This window comes from Narcine bancroftii, chromosome 2, assembly GCF_036971445.1.
Source record: "Narcine bancroftii isolate sNarBan1 chromosome 2, sNarBan1.hap1, whole genome shotgun sequence".
NCBI lineage: Eukaryota > Metazoa > Chordata > Chondrichthyes > Torpediniformes > Narcinidae > Narcine > Narcine bancroftii.
Genome location: NC_091470.1, coordinates 91015398 through 91030340, shown reverse-complemented (window position 1 = coordinate 91030340; position 14943 = coordinate 91015398). Strand labels below are relative to the sequence as shown.

The window sequence follows — 14943 nt, the reverse complement described above, 5'->3', positions numbered from 1 at the left end:
GTGTGCAGAAAGACAGCAGCAATGGAGGTTGATACAGTTACGAGCTCAAAGGTCCCCCAAACCCAGCAGCAATAGACATTCACCAAGACCCGTGGCTTTCGAATCAAAGGTTATATTTAATCAACTTCAAATTTGAAAATAGAATAAAACTTTAATTGAACTTTATCCTAACCCAAATTCTAATTCTAAGTGCACGTGCATGTAATGTGTGTGTGTGGATTTAAGAAAAGTTATTTGGTTCACAGTCCAATTTCACTTCTCCTTCTTCCAAGTTCTCTGCTTGCAGGCAATCACCATACTGTGCACAGAATTGAACATGTATAAAGTTCACCAGGATTGGTGCATGAAAGGTAAATGTTTACCACACAGGAAGGTTCTTATAGGGTTTGCAGAGATAAATGTTTGTTGTTCCAGAATTTCCACAACTCAGAAAATATTCCAATTCACCTCAGGGTCTCGCTGATGAAACCTGCCCCATCAGGGTCTTCCAGATGGTCACCACTTTCTTCAAGCTACTACAGAGTACCATCCCTTCCTTTATTTCAAATGATACATCAGACGGATAGCACTTCCAGCCATCTACTGCTCTGGAACTTGCTTTCATCAGTTTCAAACAGTTATCCCTGGATTGCACTTTTCAGTTACTTGTCAGTGTCCCACACATTCACTGACTGAGCTGTTAACTCAACTCTCTCTCTCTTTTCCAACTGAAACTCCAAAGAGACCATGTGACTCATGTCTTGCAAAACCTCCAAGTTGTAATCTTAGGAAAACAATCCAGAATTGACCTTTCTATGAACACTTTGCAGAAAGGGTACTGCAACATGGCGACAGCAAGACAATGGTCAAGCATTTTATGAAGTCAGTGCAATTAACACCTACTTGTGAAATGTGCTTACATTCTCCAGAAATCCTGCAATGTGAATACTTCAGTCTTTCAAATAAGATCTGTTATAAAATTTGTGGATATTTGTGACCTACTCTAAATCTTATAAATTCTCCCCAAATATTAAAATTGTTACAATACATTTTTGTCACAACCCTCACCTGCAGAACTGCAGGGCAAGCAAAAAGAGGAATTGATGGCTATTTCTAAGGCATTAAAACTGACGGACGTTAAGCATTGGATGAGGAAAATACAAATACAAGGATTCTATTGAAATACTATATATATAAGTGAGGGCAAATATGTTGAGAAAGAAAAATTTCCAGAAAATAGATCTTTTTAATTGCAATTGGCTTTGGAGAAATTGAGGTGGAAGAAGAAAGAGAGAAATGTAGGGTGGAGAGGCTGTGAAACAGAGGATATATGAGGCAGGGGAAATGTGAGTTAGAGGGATCTGAAAGGGACAGACAGTTTCAATTAGAGAAGTTAAAAATAGAGGATTGAGTCTGTAACTCCTGGGGAGAGGTTATTGCCTAGTAGAGAGGGAAATCTAGTTCCTCCTTTTGATGAGGGAGATATAGATACATATTTCATCTTTTAAAAAAGTTAATGAGAGCACAAGATGGGCAAAAGAAAAGTGGTCTCTAATGCTCCAAGGTGTATTGAGAGGAAAAGCACAAATTGCATACACTCGCTTAACTGCAGAGCAAGTGGCAAATTATGATAATGTGAAACAAGCAGTATTGAAAGCTTATGAGTTGGTTCCAGAAGCATATAGACAAAAAGTTGGGAGTTTGGTGAAAACATGGAATCAATATTATATGGATATTGCTCTCAATAAATCTGTATGTTTTGACCATTGATGCACCTCAAAAGGAATAAACAATGATTTTGACAGATTGAGAGAATTGATATTAATAGAGGAAATTAAAAGGTGTGTCCCAAAGGAGATTAAATTACACCTGGGTGAGAGAGATGTGAGGACAAGGGAACAGGCGGCTAGTCTAGCTGATGAATTTGCTCTATTTCATAAAAATACATTCCAGAATAGTAGACATTTTCAGAGAGTTCATGTGGAATACATTAATAAACCTGTTCATAAAGATAATGTGGAGCAGGATAGTGAGCCTGAAATGAAATCTGGAGAAAATATGAAGAGTAAAGATGAAGGTAAGGTGGGAAACGACAGTACCTCTGCATTTGTATGTCATTTTTGTAAGAAACCTGGTCACGTGATTGTGAATTTTCTAGTGTTGGAAAAGAAATGAGAAAAGGAGGTTTTACCAGAAGCATGTATTTAACAGTGGAATTTAAGGAGAGCAGATGTTCCAAATCCTGGTAAGGAAGTCATGGATGTTTCCAAACCTTTTGTGTCAGATACTTTGTTTCAGTAAAGGAGGGAGAATCACAAGTTCCAGTTAAAATTCTTAGAGATACTGGAGCTGCTCACTCATTGTTATTGGAAAGTATTTTAACTCTGGATGAAAGGACTGACAGATGAGAGATAACTTTGATTAAAGGAGTTGAAGATGAGGTAGAATCAATATCGCTTTGCAATATTGTGCTAAATTCAGAATTAGTTAAAGGACCTGTTGTAGAAGGAGTAATTTCAAAGTTACGCATGCAGGGAGTCACGTTTTTATTAGGGAATGATTTGGCAGAAGATAACGTTAGGTCAGATTTAAGATTAACAAATCAGCTAGTAAGGATGAGGTTACAGAGGATTATGAGATATATCCTGCATATGCTGTAACAAGTTTTTGTCTAAGAATATGATGAGAGTTCAAGAAGATCCAGTTGATAGCGATTTACCCAGTGCTTCTGAAATAGTTTTGAAAGAGCAGGGCAATTGTGAGAGTAAGGATGTCTCTTTGCCAAGGAAAGAGTAAATTTAGCAACAGAAAATACAGATCTTGTTCTCTTAAGGGACAAAGCAGTTACGGAACAGGAGATTAAAGAAATGGCTGGTGGAGAAGACTTGATGGGCGAGTTGTTAATGAAACCTTATTTAGAGGAAAAAGGTGTGGAGAACAATCTGAATCCGAGGTATTAGTTGTTGAGAGGTTTGAGGAAGTTATGGATCATAAGATTATGGAAACAGAATCTTGTGAGGATAACCTTAAATAAACCATGGTTTCCTGTGTGCCTGTCTAACTCAGCAATTTTGGAACATTTGGAAGAAAAGTTATGTCTTATTAAGTTACAAGAGCAGATGCAGGTGAAAGAATTACTTTTGAAATACACAAATTTGTTCTCTGATGTTCAAAAAAGGACATTACCTAATTACCATGATGTAGATTCAGGAGAAGTAAATCCCATAATACAAACCCAGAAAGAATAAACATACAGAAGAGTAGAATCATGGATCAGGAGGCGAAATATATGTTGGGAAATGGTATTATTAGATCTTCGAACTCAGCTTGGGGTTCTCCTTCTATTCTGGTACCGAAAACAGATGGGACTATTAAGTTCTGTACAGATTATAGGAAGGTGACTTCAATAACTAAAACAGATGCTTGCACTATTCCGAGAATAGATGACTGTATTCATATACATGTTTGGAAATGGTATTATTAGATCTTCAAACTCAACTTGGGGTTCTCCTTGTATTCTGGGTCCAGATTATAGGAAGGTTACTTCAGTCACTAAAACAGATGCTTATATTATTCTGAGAATAGATGATTGTATTCATAAAATTTGCAAAGCATAATTTCTGACTAAATTGGATTTGTTGAAGGTTTACTGGTGTGTGCGTTTAACTGAGAGAGGAAAGAATATTTCGGCTTTTGTAACTCCATCCTATTTATATGAGTATAATATGTTACCTTTTGGCATGAAGCAATGCCCCTGCAACATTCCAGAGGGTGATTAATTCGGTTGTCCAAGCGTTAGCACATACAGATGCTTATGTTGATGAATTGGTCACAAAAAAGAGACAAATGGGAAGAACATCTAAGGGGATTGGACCAATTGTTTGCAAGATAATCCAAAGCAAACTTGACTGTTAATTTAGCAAAGAGCCAATTTGCAAATGCCACGGTAATATACTTGGGTTATGTAGTTGGCCATGGCAAGTTGAATGCAATTTCTGAGTTTCCTATACCAAGAAAGCAGTGAGAAGATTTGTAGGAATGGCAGGATATTATAGGAAGTTTGGAGAAAATTTGCTGCGGTTTCTCTTCCTTTAACCAACCTTTTGGAGAAAGGGAAGAAATTTGTGTGGACTAAAGGTTGTCAGAAAGCTTTGAAGATGATGCTAAGCCATTGCACTGTGTTATAATCTCCTGATTTTGACAAACCATTTTCTTTAACAGTGGATGCCAGTGAGGGAGCAGCATGGGCAGTTTTGTTTTGTAAAAACCTTAAGAAATTGACCATCCCATTGCCTACTTTTCAAAAATATTTAATATTCATCAAAGGAAATATTCCACTATTGTAAAAGAACTGTTGTCAATCATATTTGCTCTGCAGAATTTTGACATATATCTTGGTATCTCTTATCAACCAAATGTTTTATTCACTGACCACAATCCTCTGGTGTTTCTGAATAAAATGAAGAATAAAAACAGAAGATTGTTAAACTGGAGTTTGATATTAGAAGAATATGATCTGCAAATTAACCATATCATAGGTACAAATAATGTGATACCATATTGTTTGTCAAGATATTAAAATTGATCATGTATAAAATGACTCTCAAAATTGGGTTACTGTATTATAACATGTTATATATTGTGTATTGTACCCCTTCAGTCATGTTTAAGATAGTTTAGTTATAACTGAATTTTAATTCAAGAGTTAAAATTCCTTTAAAGTGGGAAGGTGTGACAGATTTAAGATATGTTTTTGGGAGATAAATGTGGGCAAGTTTTTTAATGTAGGTCACATTAAAACAGATCTTATTTAAAAAGCTGAAGCTCTGTTCATGATAGACAGGCTGGCGCCAAGAGCCTCAGATGAAAGAACTTGTCGGAGCTGCAGTCTGTCTGGTGTAAAATTTAGTGGTCTAATAGGGTCGTACAGATTTGCAAGCAGAGAGAGTAAAACATGCTTTTCTTTGTGTGTGTGTGTGTGTGTGTGTGTGTGTGTGTGTGTGTGTGTGTGTGTGTGTGTGTGTGTGTGTGTGTGTGTGTGTGTGTGTGTGTGTGTGTGTGTGTGTGTGTGTGTGTATGTGTGTGTGTGTGTGTGTGTGTGTGTGAGTGTGTGAGTGTGTGTGTGTGTGTGAGAGAGAGAGAGAGAGAGAGAGAGAGTGAGAGAGTGAGAGAGAAAGAGAGAGAGAGAGAGAGAGAGAGAGGGATTTCAGTTCTGCGGGTTTACAGTCAGCAGCAGCAGCAGGAACTGGAACAGGACAAGCTGGAAAGCTTATGGAAACCCCAATTTGGAAGATGGGTTTGACTGCTTAGTTCAGCCTGGTCAAAGTCCTTGTGGAGCGGATTGGCTCCCTAATGTCTCACTTGAAATAAGAGAAACTAAAGGAATTCTGTAGTGACTTAAAATAATGGGTTTATCATCTGGAGAACCCTAATGGGGCAAGTTTGTTCGGCAAAACACTGAAGTGGCTGGTTACAAGGAATCAGTTATGGGTGTCCAGAGAACAACAAATCTCTCTCTCTCTCTCTCTCTCTCTCTCTCTCTCTCTCTCTCTCTCTCTCTCTCTCTCTCTCTCTCTCACTCTGAAGCTGAGAAAAACCTTTCTGAGCAGTAACCATTTACTTTTCTAGCACCAAAGCCTGGTGAACTCCATAAATGTTAAATTCTGTGCACAGCATAAGAATTTCCTGCAACCAGTGAACTTGAAAGAATGAGAAGTGAGATTGGACTCTGAATCAAAGAACATTTCTAAACTTACACACACATTGCATACACAAACTTTGAATCAGAAGGGGGTTAGATCATGTTAGTTAAGTTAATAGTGATAAGATAAGTTTGATCCTGTTTTCATAATTAAAGATAATTAAAAGCAACTTTTGTTTAAGTAAACATTTGTCTTATTGAATATCTTTTGCTATGAATTTTGGGGTCTTCTAGGTTTTTAACAATTCCAACTCTCTAAATTTCTCCAACTTCAATTGCAATTCAAAAAATCTATCTCCAGAAAATTTTCTAAGACTTTATTAACAATTTTTACCTCACCTATATAATTTTAACTACAATCTTCTCTATTTGTATTTAACTCATCCAATTCTCAATTTCAGTCAGATTTTATGCCTCATCCTTGCATCTGATGAAATGGTGCAGCCGAGATAGGTAAACTGGTTGACCGTTTTGAGTTTTGTGTGCCCGATGGAGATGTGGGGAGGCTGGTAGTCATGGTGGGGAGCTGGCTGATGGAGGACCTCAGTTTTATTCAGGCTGACTTCCAGGCCAAACATTTTGGCAGTTTCCGCAAAGCAGGACGTCAAGCACTGAAGAGCTGGCTCTGAATGGGCAACTAAAGCAGCATCGTCTGCAAAGAGTCGTTCACGGACAAGTTTCTCTTGTGTCTTGGTGTGAGCTTGCAGGCGCCTCAGATTGAAGAGACTGCCATCCGTGCGGTACCGGATGTAAACAGCGTCTTCATTGTTGGGTCTTTCATGGCTTGGCACTGCAGTTCCGCAGGTGATGTTTGAGGCAAAAATGTACTAAAATTCATTGCTGCTGTTTTCCACACTGTCATGGAGGATAAATATTTGGGAGAATTTGGTAAAATTAGAGTAGGTTATATTCATAAATACATTTTAAAACAGATCTTATTTGAAAGATTGAAGAATTCATATTCAGTAACATTGCAGGATCTCTCAAGACTTTTATTCACATTTCACAAGTAGATGCTAATTGCAATGTTGTCATGAAATAATAGACCATTGTTTGGAATTGGAGACAGGCTGGATGGTTGGATAACTACAAGGCTTCGGACCTTTCTTTGAAGTGCTCACAGAAGGGTCATGCCTGGGTTTTTTTTACCTAAGACAACAGCTTGTCCAAAAGAAGGATAACACCTGCTGTTTGGTGAAGAAGGTGGGGATTTTTTCAAGTGAGAGAGTCACATGGTTTTCCAGCAGTGGGCAGTTGGAGATAGATAGAGAAAAGTTCAAGAATCTCTCCCAGTTAGTGTGTGTGACACTGAAAGCAGCTGAACAGAACAAGCCAGGAAGCTGGTTGAAACTGATGAAAAGTTCCAGAGCAGTGGATGGTTGAAAGTGCTATCTGTCTGTTGTTTCTCTTGGAATAAGTTGAACAGAAAGTAACTCTGTGATGGCTGAAATAAAGAGGATACAATTTGAATACCCTGTTGGGGCAAGTTTAATCAACGAGACCTTGATGTGATTAATGGTAGTACGTCGGTTGTGTAAATCTTGGAACAACAAATCTCTCTCTGGAAACCCTACAAAGAACCTTCGTGAGCACTAAACGTTTACCTTTCGAGCTCCAAAACCTGTTGAACTTTTACATGTTGAATTCTGTGCACAGTTTAAGAATTGCCTACAACCAGAGCACTTGGAAGAAGGAGAATTGATATTGAACTCTGAAACAATTCTTAAATTTACACACACATCATACACCTGCGCTTAGAATTAGAAGGGGTTTAATTTGCGTTAGTTAAGTATCGAGATGTTAAAGTTTGATTCTATTTTCATTTTTAAAGTCAATTAAAAATAACTTTTGCTTAATAACCATTTGTCGAGGTGAATATCTAATTTTCAAAAATATTTAATATTAATCTAAGGATCTATTCCACTATTGTAAAATAACTGTTGTCAATCATATTTGCTCTGCAGAATTTTGACATATATCTTGGTATCTCTTATCAACCAATTGTTTTATTCACTGACCACAATCCTCTGGTGTTTCTGAATAAAATGAAGAATAAAAACAGAAGATCGTTAAACTGGAGTTTGATATTAGAAGAATATGATCTGTAAATTAACCATATCATAGGTACAAATAATGTGATAGCATGTTGTTCGTTAAGATATTAAAATTGATCATGTATAAAAATATTCTCAAAATTGGGTTACTGTATTATAACATGTTATATATTGTGTATTGTACCCCTTCAGTGATGTTTAAGATAGTTTAGTTATAACTGAATTTTAAATCAAGAGTTAAAATTCCTTTAAAGGTGAAAGGTGTGACAGATTTTAGATATGTTTTTGGGAGATGAATGTGGGCAGGTTTTCTAATGTAGGTCACTTTAAAACAGATCTTATTTAAAAAGCTGGAGCTCTCTTCATGCTAGACAGGCTGGAGCCAAGAGCCTCAGATGAAAGAACTTGTTGGAGCTGCAGTCTGTTTGGTGTAAAATTTACTGGTCTTATCGGGTCATGCAGATTTGCAAGCAGAGAGTAAAACATGCATTTCTGTCTCTGTGTGTGTGTGTGTTTGTGTGTTTGTGTGTGTGTGTGTGTGTTTGTGCATGTGTGTGTGTGTGTGTGAGATAGAGAGAGAGAGAGAGAGAGAGAAAGAGAAAGAGAGGGGGAGAGGGAGTTCAGTTCTGCTGGTTTACAGTCAGCAGCAGCAGCTGGAACTGGAACAGGACAAGCTGGAAAGCTTGTGGAAACCCCAATTTGGAAGATGGGTTTGACTGCTTAGTTCAGCCTGGTCAAAGTCCTTGTGGATAGGATTGGCTGTCTAATGTTTCACTTGAAATAAGAGCAACTGAAGGAATTCTGTGGTGACCTAAAAGAATGGGGTTATCATCTGGAGAATCCTGAAGGGGCAGGTTTGTTCGGCAAAACACTGAAGTGGCTGGTTACGTGGAATCAGTTATGGGTGTCCAGAGAACAACAAATCTCTCTCTCTCTCTGAAGTGATAAGAACTTTTCTGAGCACTAACCATTTACTTTTCTAGCACTCAAGCCTGGTGAACTCCATAAATGTTAAATTCTGTGCACAGCATAAGAATTTCCTGCAACCAGTGAACTTGAAAGAATGAGAAGTGAGATTGGACTCTGAATCAAAGAACATTTCTAAACTTACATACAGAAACTTAGAATTAGAAGGGGGTTAGATCATGTTAGTTAAATTAATAGTGATAAGATAAGTTTGATCCTGTTTTCATATTTAAAGATAATTAAAAGCAACTTTTGTTTAAGTAAACATTTGTCTTATTGAATATGTTTTGCTGTGAATTTTGGGGTCTTCTGGGTTTGTAACAATTCCAACTCTCTAAATTTCTCCAACTCCAATTGCAATTCAAAAAATCTATCTCCGGAAAATTTTCTAAGTCTTTATTAACAATTTTCCCCTCACCTATATAATATTTAAATTCAATCTTCTCCATTTGTATTTAACTCATCCAATGCTCGATTTCAGTCAGATTTTATGCCGCTGCAATGACCATCACTTCCCCTTTTCTCTTGCTCTGCAGTTCCGCAGGTGATGTTTGAGGCAAAAATGTACTAAACTTCATTGCTGCTCTTTTCCACACTGTCATGGAGGATAAATATTTGGGAAAAATTGGTAAAATTAGAGTAGGTTTCATACATACATTTTAAAACAGATCTTATTTGAAAGAATGAAGAATTCATATTCAGTAACATTGCAGGATCTATGGAGACTTTTATGCACATTTCACAAGTAGATGCTAATTGAAAGGATGTCATGAAATAATAGACCATTGTTTGAAATTGGAGACAGGCTGGATGGTTAGATAATTACAAGGCTTCTGATCTTTCTTCAAAGTGCTCTCAGAAGGGTCACATCTGGGTTTTGTTTACCTAAGACAACCATTTGACCAAGAGAAGGATAACACCTGTTGTTTGGTGAAGAAGGTGGGGAATTTTGCAAGTGAGAGTGTCACATGGTTTTCCAGCAGTGGGCAGTTGGAGAGAGAGAGGAAAGTTCAAGAAGCTCTCCCAGCTAGTGTGTGCGACAATGAAAGCAGCTGAACAGAACAAGCTAGGAAGCTGGTTTGAAACAGAATCTCTCCAGAGTGGCAGATGGCTGGAAGTGCTATCTGTCCGATGTTTCTCTTGGAATAAGTAGAACAGAAAGGAACTCTGTGTTTGCCATCAAGAAAGAGGATACCATCTTGAAAACCATGTTGGGGCAAGTTTAATCAGCAAGACCTTGGGGTGATTAATGGTAGTACCTCGGTTGTGGACATCTTGGAACAACAAATCTCTCTCTGGAAATCCTACAAAGAACCTTCCTGAGCAGTAAGTGTTTACCTTTGGAGCTCTAAAACCTGGTGAACTTTATACATGTTGAATTATGTGCCGAGTATAAAAATTGCCTACAACCAGAGAACTTGGAAGAAGGAGAAGTGATATTGAACTGTGAACCAAAGAACTTTTCTTAAATTTACACACACATCATACACCTTCGCTTAGAATTAGAAGGGGGTTAATTTGTGTTACTTAAGTATAGAGATGTTAAAGTTTGATTCTATTTTCATTTTTAAAGTAAATTAAAAATAACTTTTGCTTAACAACCATTTGTCTAGGTGAATATCTATTGCTGCTGGATTTTGGAGTCCTTTGGGCACAAAGCTTTAAATTAACTTGGAAAAATGAATTAACTAATATATCACAAGAACTCCAAATATTTAAGATCCCAACACTCCAAATATTTCAATCTGAAAGGACATCCCACCAATGTTAGCAGCCCAGAAGACCCCAAAAACAAAGCAGCAATAGGAATACACCAAGACCAATAGTTACTTAAATAAAAGTCATTTTTAATTTTCTTTAAACATAAAAAAAGGTACATACTTTAACTTATTAACCAACCCGCTTATATTTCTAAGCACTTATTTATTTAATGTGTACATAAGTTCAGAAAAGTTAATTGATTCACAGTCCAATCTCACTTCTCACTCCTTCAAGTTCACCGGTATCAGGCAATTCTTATAATGTGCACAAAAGTTAACATTTATGAATTTTCACCAAGCTCTCAAGCTTAAAGATAATTGATTACCTCTCAGAATGGATCTTGTTGGTTTTACAGAAAGATTTGTTGCTCATTGGACATTGTTATGTAGTCCAGAGGACCCCAAATACAAGCAGCATTAGATATGCACCACAACGCAGGGTTACTTAAACAAAAGTAGTTTTAATTATAATTGAACATGAAAACAGAATTAAACTTTAATTTATTACTTTACCTATTTAACTACTTAATTCCACCTCTAACACTAAGCGCAGGTGTGTGTAATGTATATTTAAGATTTGAAAAGTTCTTTGGATCACAGTCCAATCTTACTGATTGCAGGTATTGTGCACAGATGTTAGCATTATCAAAGTTCACCAGGCTTTGGTGTTTAACAGGCAAATGGTCACCACTCACAAGGGTTCTTGCAGGTTTTCAGAGAGAGAGATTCCTTTTCCAGGACATCCACAACTGATTCCTTCTTAATCAGTCTTGCTGACAATACTTGCCCCCTTCAGAGTTCTCCAAATGATCCTTTTTCTTTCAGGTCACCTTTCACACTGCCAGTCTTCTTCTTCGACCTGACAGCCTTCCAAAGTTTGCCAGCTTTGTCCTTCTGGAAACAATTACTGTGACTCCTCTCTCTGTTTCACACCCTCCCTCTCTGAGAGCAAGACTGTTCTCTTCTGCCTGCAAAGATCACATGCTCTCCCAGGCAAGCTGTTGTCGATACTTGGTTCCCTCCTGCAAAAAGCATTCTGCAAAAGTCCTGCAAATAGTCTGTGTTTTAAAATGTGTGTGTGCAAGCTGCTCTAACAATTCCTCCAAACTACCTCTAAATAATCTGTCACAACACGCACAAGATGATTCCGTCCAATCAGGCATTTCAGCATTTTGCTGATGAAACTTGCCACATCAGGGTTATCCAAATGATAACTTCTTCTTCTGCAGGTAACCACTGAGTTCCTTTACGTTCCCTTACTTCAGGTTAAACACTCTAGCCAACCATTTCCTCTTGTATGGACCACAAGTATCTGGAACAGTCTGAAATCAACCCATCTTCAAAATGGGGTTTCAACGAGCTGCCAGCCTGCCATGTCTGCAGAAACCAGTGCTCTCTCTCTCTCTCTCTCTCTCTCTTTCTTTCTCTCTCTCTCTTTTATTTTTCGCTCTCTCTCTCTCTCCCTCTCACTCTCTCTCTCTCTCTCTCCCTCTCTCCCTTTCTCCATCTCTCTCTCTCGCTGACTGAAAAACCACATGCGGTCCATTGCCGCAATCTGCCTGCTGGTAATTTGCTGTTCTATGGATACAAATTTCAGAGTCCTTTCATCTTTTGCTTTTGTAACAATAATCAATTAATCCACAGCATCTCCAATTAACACCTACCTGTGAAGTCTCTAAAACAGGGGTGGCGGTCTCTCCACTCACCCACCCAACTCACGCTGCCAATATTTCACCCGACTGACTCGTGCTGCTGGTCTCGGTCTATCACATCTTTAATAGTCTGATATTTGTCGGATTGTATCGTAGTCATAAAAATATAATTATAATAAGACTAATTTTTTAAGGTGAAAATCTGATTAAAATATCCCTAATTTTTTGGTTTACCTTTTTTTACATATTTGAGTCTTTGTGATTACAGAAACTAATACAAATTAACAGATTAAAAACTGCACGAATAAATATTATTGCATTTCATATTTATATAAATTCTTAAAATTTTTGTAACAAAATGTGCATGGAACAATAAACACGTATGTGTGAATTTTGCTCATATCCTGCGGCTCTCAAGCATCTGAGCTTTATCGTTTGTGGCTTTTACATTAAGCAGGTTTGGCCCACCCTGCCACATTCTCTCAACCCCTGCCATTGTGATAGCACCCTCTGGTGTGAAGAACATTTTAAGACAACTTCACTGCACAAGTTGCGATGATTTCATTCTCTACTCTCATTCCTACTTTTCCTTTACAATAGATAGCAAACCTTTCATTAAATTAATTGATTCCTAAGATTGAACGACAGGATTTTATGCGCACTTTCTTTCCCACCTGTCTTTCTATTTGCCCTTCTGGATAACCGATGTGCAGACACTTGACTTGTTGCTTTCACATTGACGTTTCCAGCATCATCCTTCCTTGCAGTCTTATCGTCACAGACCCACATGGTTACAGTCTTTGAAGGCAGGGACTTAAAATATTTGGCCCTACATTGATTAGAAAATGCAATCTTGAGGTTTTCAGTGTTCAGCTAATATTTTCTGCTGAATTTCTCAGCCAGTAAATTCATATGTTACTTGTTATTGAATCACAAAGCTATTTCCACAAATGTGTTGAAGTGCACTTGAGAATTTGGAGTCATAACAGTGGACAGGAGCAATTCATCTGCATGACGAACGCACACATACAATTTGGAATTAATGTAATCAATCAATTGTAGGTTCATTGGTGTATTTCAGCAGTATGGGCTCGTGCGTCTGCAAAGCCGATTTCCACTCTATATCTATATCGAATTTTTTTAAATTGTGCGCAGCACGGTTCAGTGAAAAGCTTTAAGTGCTGCGACTGTAATTCAGTCAATATGAAGTATTACAGATATTACAAACAATTAAATAAAGTGCAACGGTTAAATTTATACGCATATGCTGTTATGCTTGATCATTTATTCAGAAGCAAAATTCACAGAATAGATGATATATAATGCAGATTTTTACAGTATTGAGCCAATATCAGTGTACTGCGAAGATGTGCATTCTGATGTGGGATGATTTGCTCTAAAATATTCCTTGTGTCATCCCAACATACAGGGATTGTCAACCACAATAACTGTAGATGATGGAACATTGAGCCAAGAAGCAGAATCAGGACGGACATAAGGTGACAGATAACATTCACAGAGAGTCAACGTTTCGTGTCGGAAGGCCCTATTGGGAAATAAACAATAATTTCTCTCCAGACGTGCTGCCAGACCAACTGAGTCCATCAAGCTTCACATTATCTCCCCTCCCTTCAATAAACCTGCCCTTGTAATCGACTGTGCTCCATGATCCAATACGTGGTATTGCTGATGTTGGTTGTTAAAAGTGGGGAAGGAAGTTTACAGCAAATATGTGTTGACAGGTTAATAGAACCAGGACTGAACACAAGGCAACCTAATCATCAGATATTTATAGAGTTGTAACATAACCTCTCGACCCTTGAAGAGAATCCTCTGACTAATGAAGACGATAATCCCATAGGTCTTCTTAACTCTACTGTCAACCTGCATGGAATCATTAAGAGAGGTAGGAATTTGTCCTCAAAGTCACTCTGTTCTTCTACTCTATTAAGTATCCTCCATAAACCTTGTACTCAGCCTTCAGGCCTTCGAAAATGCATCATCTCAAACGTTTTGGGTTTGAACTCCATCTGCCACTTCTCCAACCAAGTCTGCATCCTGTCTCCACTCTGTTGTAAACTACGTCAACCTTCAACACTATTCACAACTCCTTCAACCTTTGTATCGTTGGCAAACATTCTGTCCCATCCTTCTGCTTCTTCACCTAAGTCATTAGTTCTAGGCCACAGTGTCGCCCTGTGGCACTGACCCCTACCATTATGAAATGCTCCTGGCATCTGCTGATGGAGCACATCAAAGCAACTCTCCCAGAGACACTGGACCCATTTCAATTCACCTTTAGAAGAAACTGTTCCATAGCTGATGTAATAAACCTGTCACTTCACTCCATGCTGACCCATCTCGACTATGATGCCTCTCACGCCATCCTTCTGTTCATCAACCAGCTAGGCCATCATTACTATAATTTCTCAGAGGCATTTGGAGAGACTTCCCTTGCTGGAACTCAATGCCCATCTCTGCAACTGAATTCTGAACTTCCTGAAAAAGCCACAATATTTTTAGATCTGTATCAGAACATCTAGCACTGCCACCCTGAGCACAGACCAACCTCAAGTCCTGCTCCTCTTCATGCCACTGACCTATGACTGCATCACCAGATCCAGATCTGACAGCGTCATGGAATTTGCAGTTGGCCTCATCTGCAACAACGACATTGTGCTGCAGAGGAGGAAAATCGCATGATATGGTGCTAGAGTAGCAACCAAAATCTGAATGTAGAGAAGGTGAAGGATATAATACATTTAAATTAAATTAAAATTTATATTTAGACATGGATCATGGTAACAGGCCCTTTCGGCCCAAGAGACCAT

The 14943-nt window shown here is 38.1% G+C and overlaps 1 long non-coding RNA gene across 3 annotated transcripts in view; it reads left to right on the top strand.

The window, feature by feature from the left end:
* LOC138752408 (uncharacterized) overlaps positions 1 to 13751 on the top strand; it is a 33821-nt gene extending 20070 nt beyond the window's left edge. For all 3 annotated transcript variants that reach the window (XR_011350607.1, XR_011350605.1, XR_011350608.1), the window contains exon 4: positions 13542 to 13751. This is a non-coding gene — a long non-coding RNA (uncharacterized lncRNA). The remainder of the gene's footprint in view (positions 1 to 13541) is intronic.
* The last annotated feature ends 1192 nt before the right edge of the window (positions 13752 to 14943 follow it).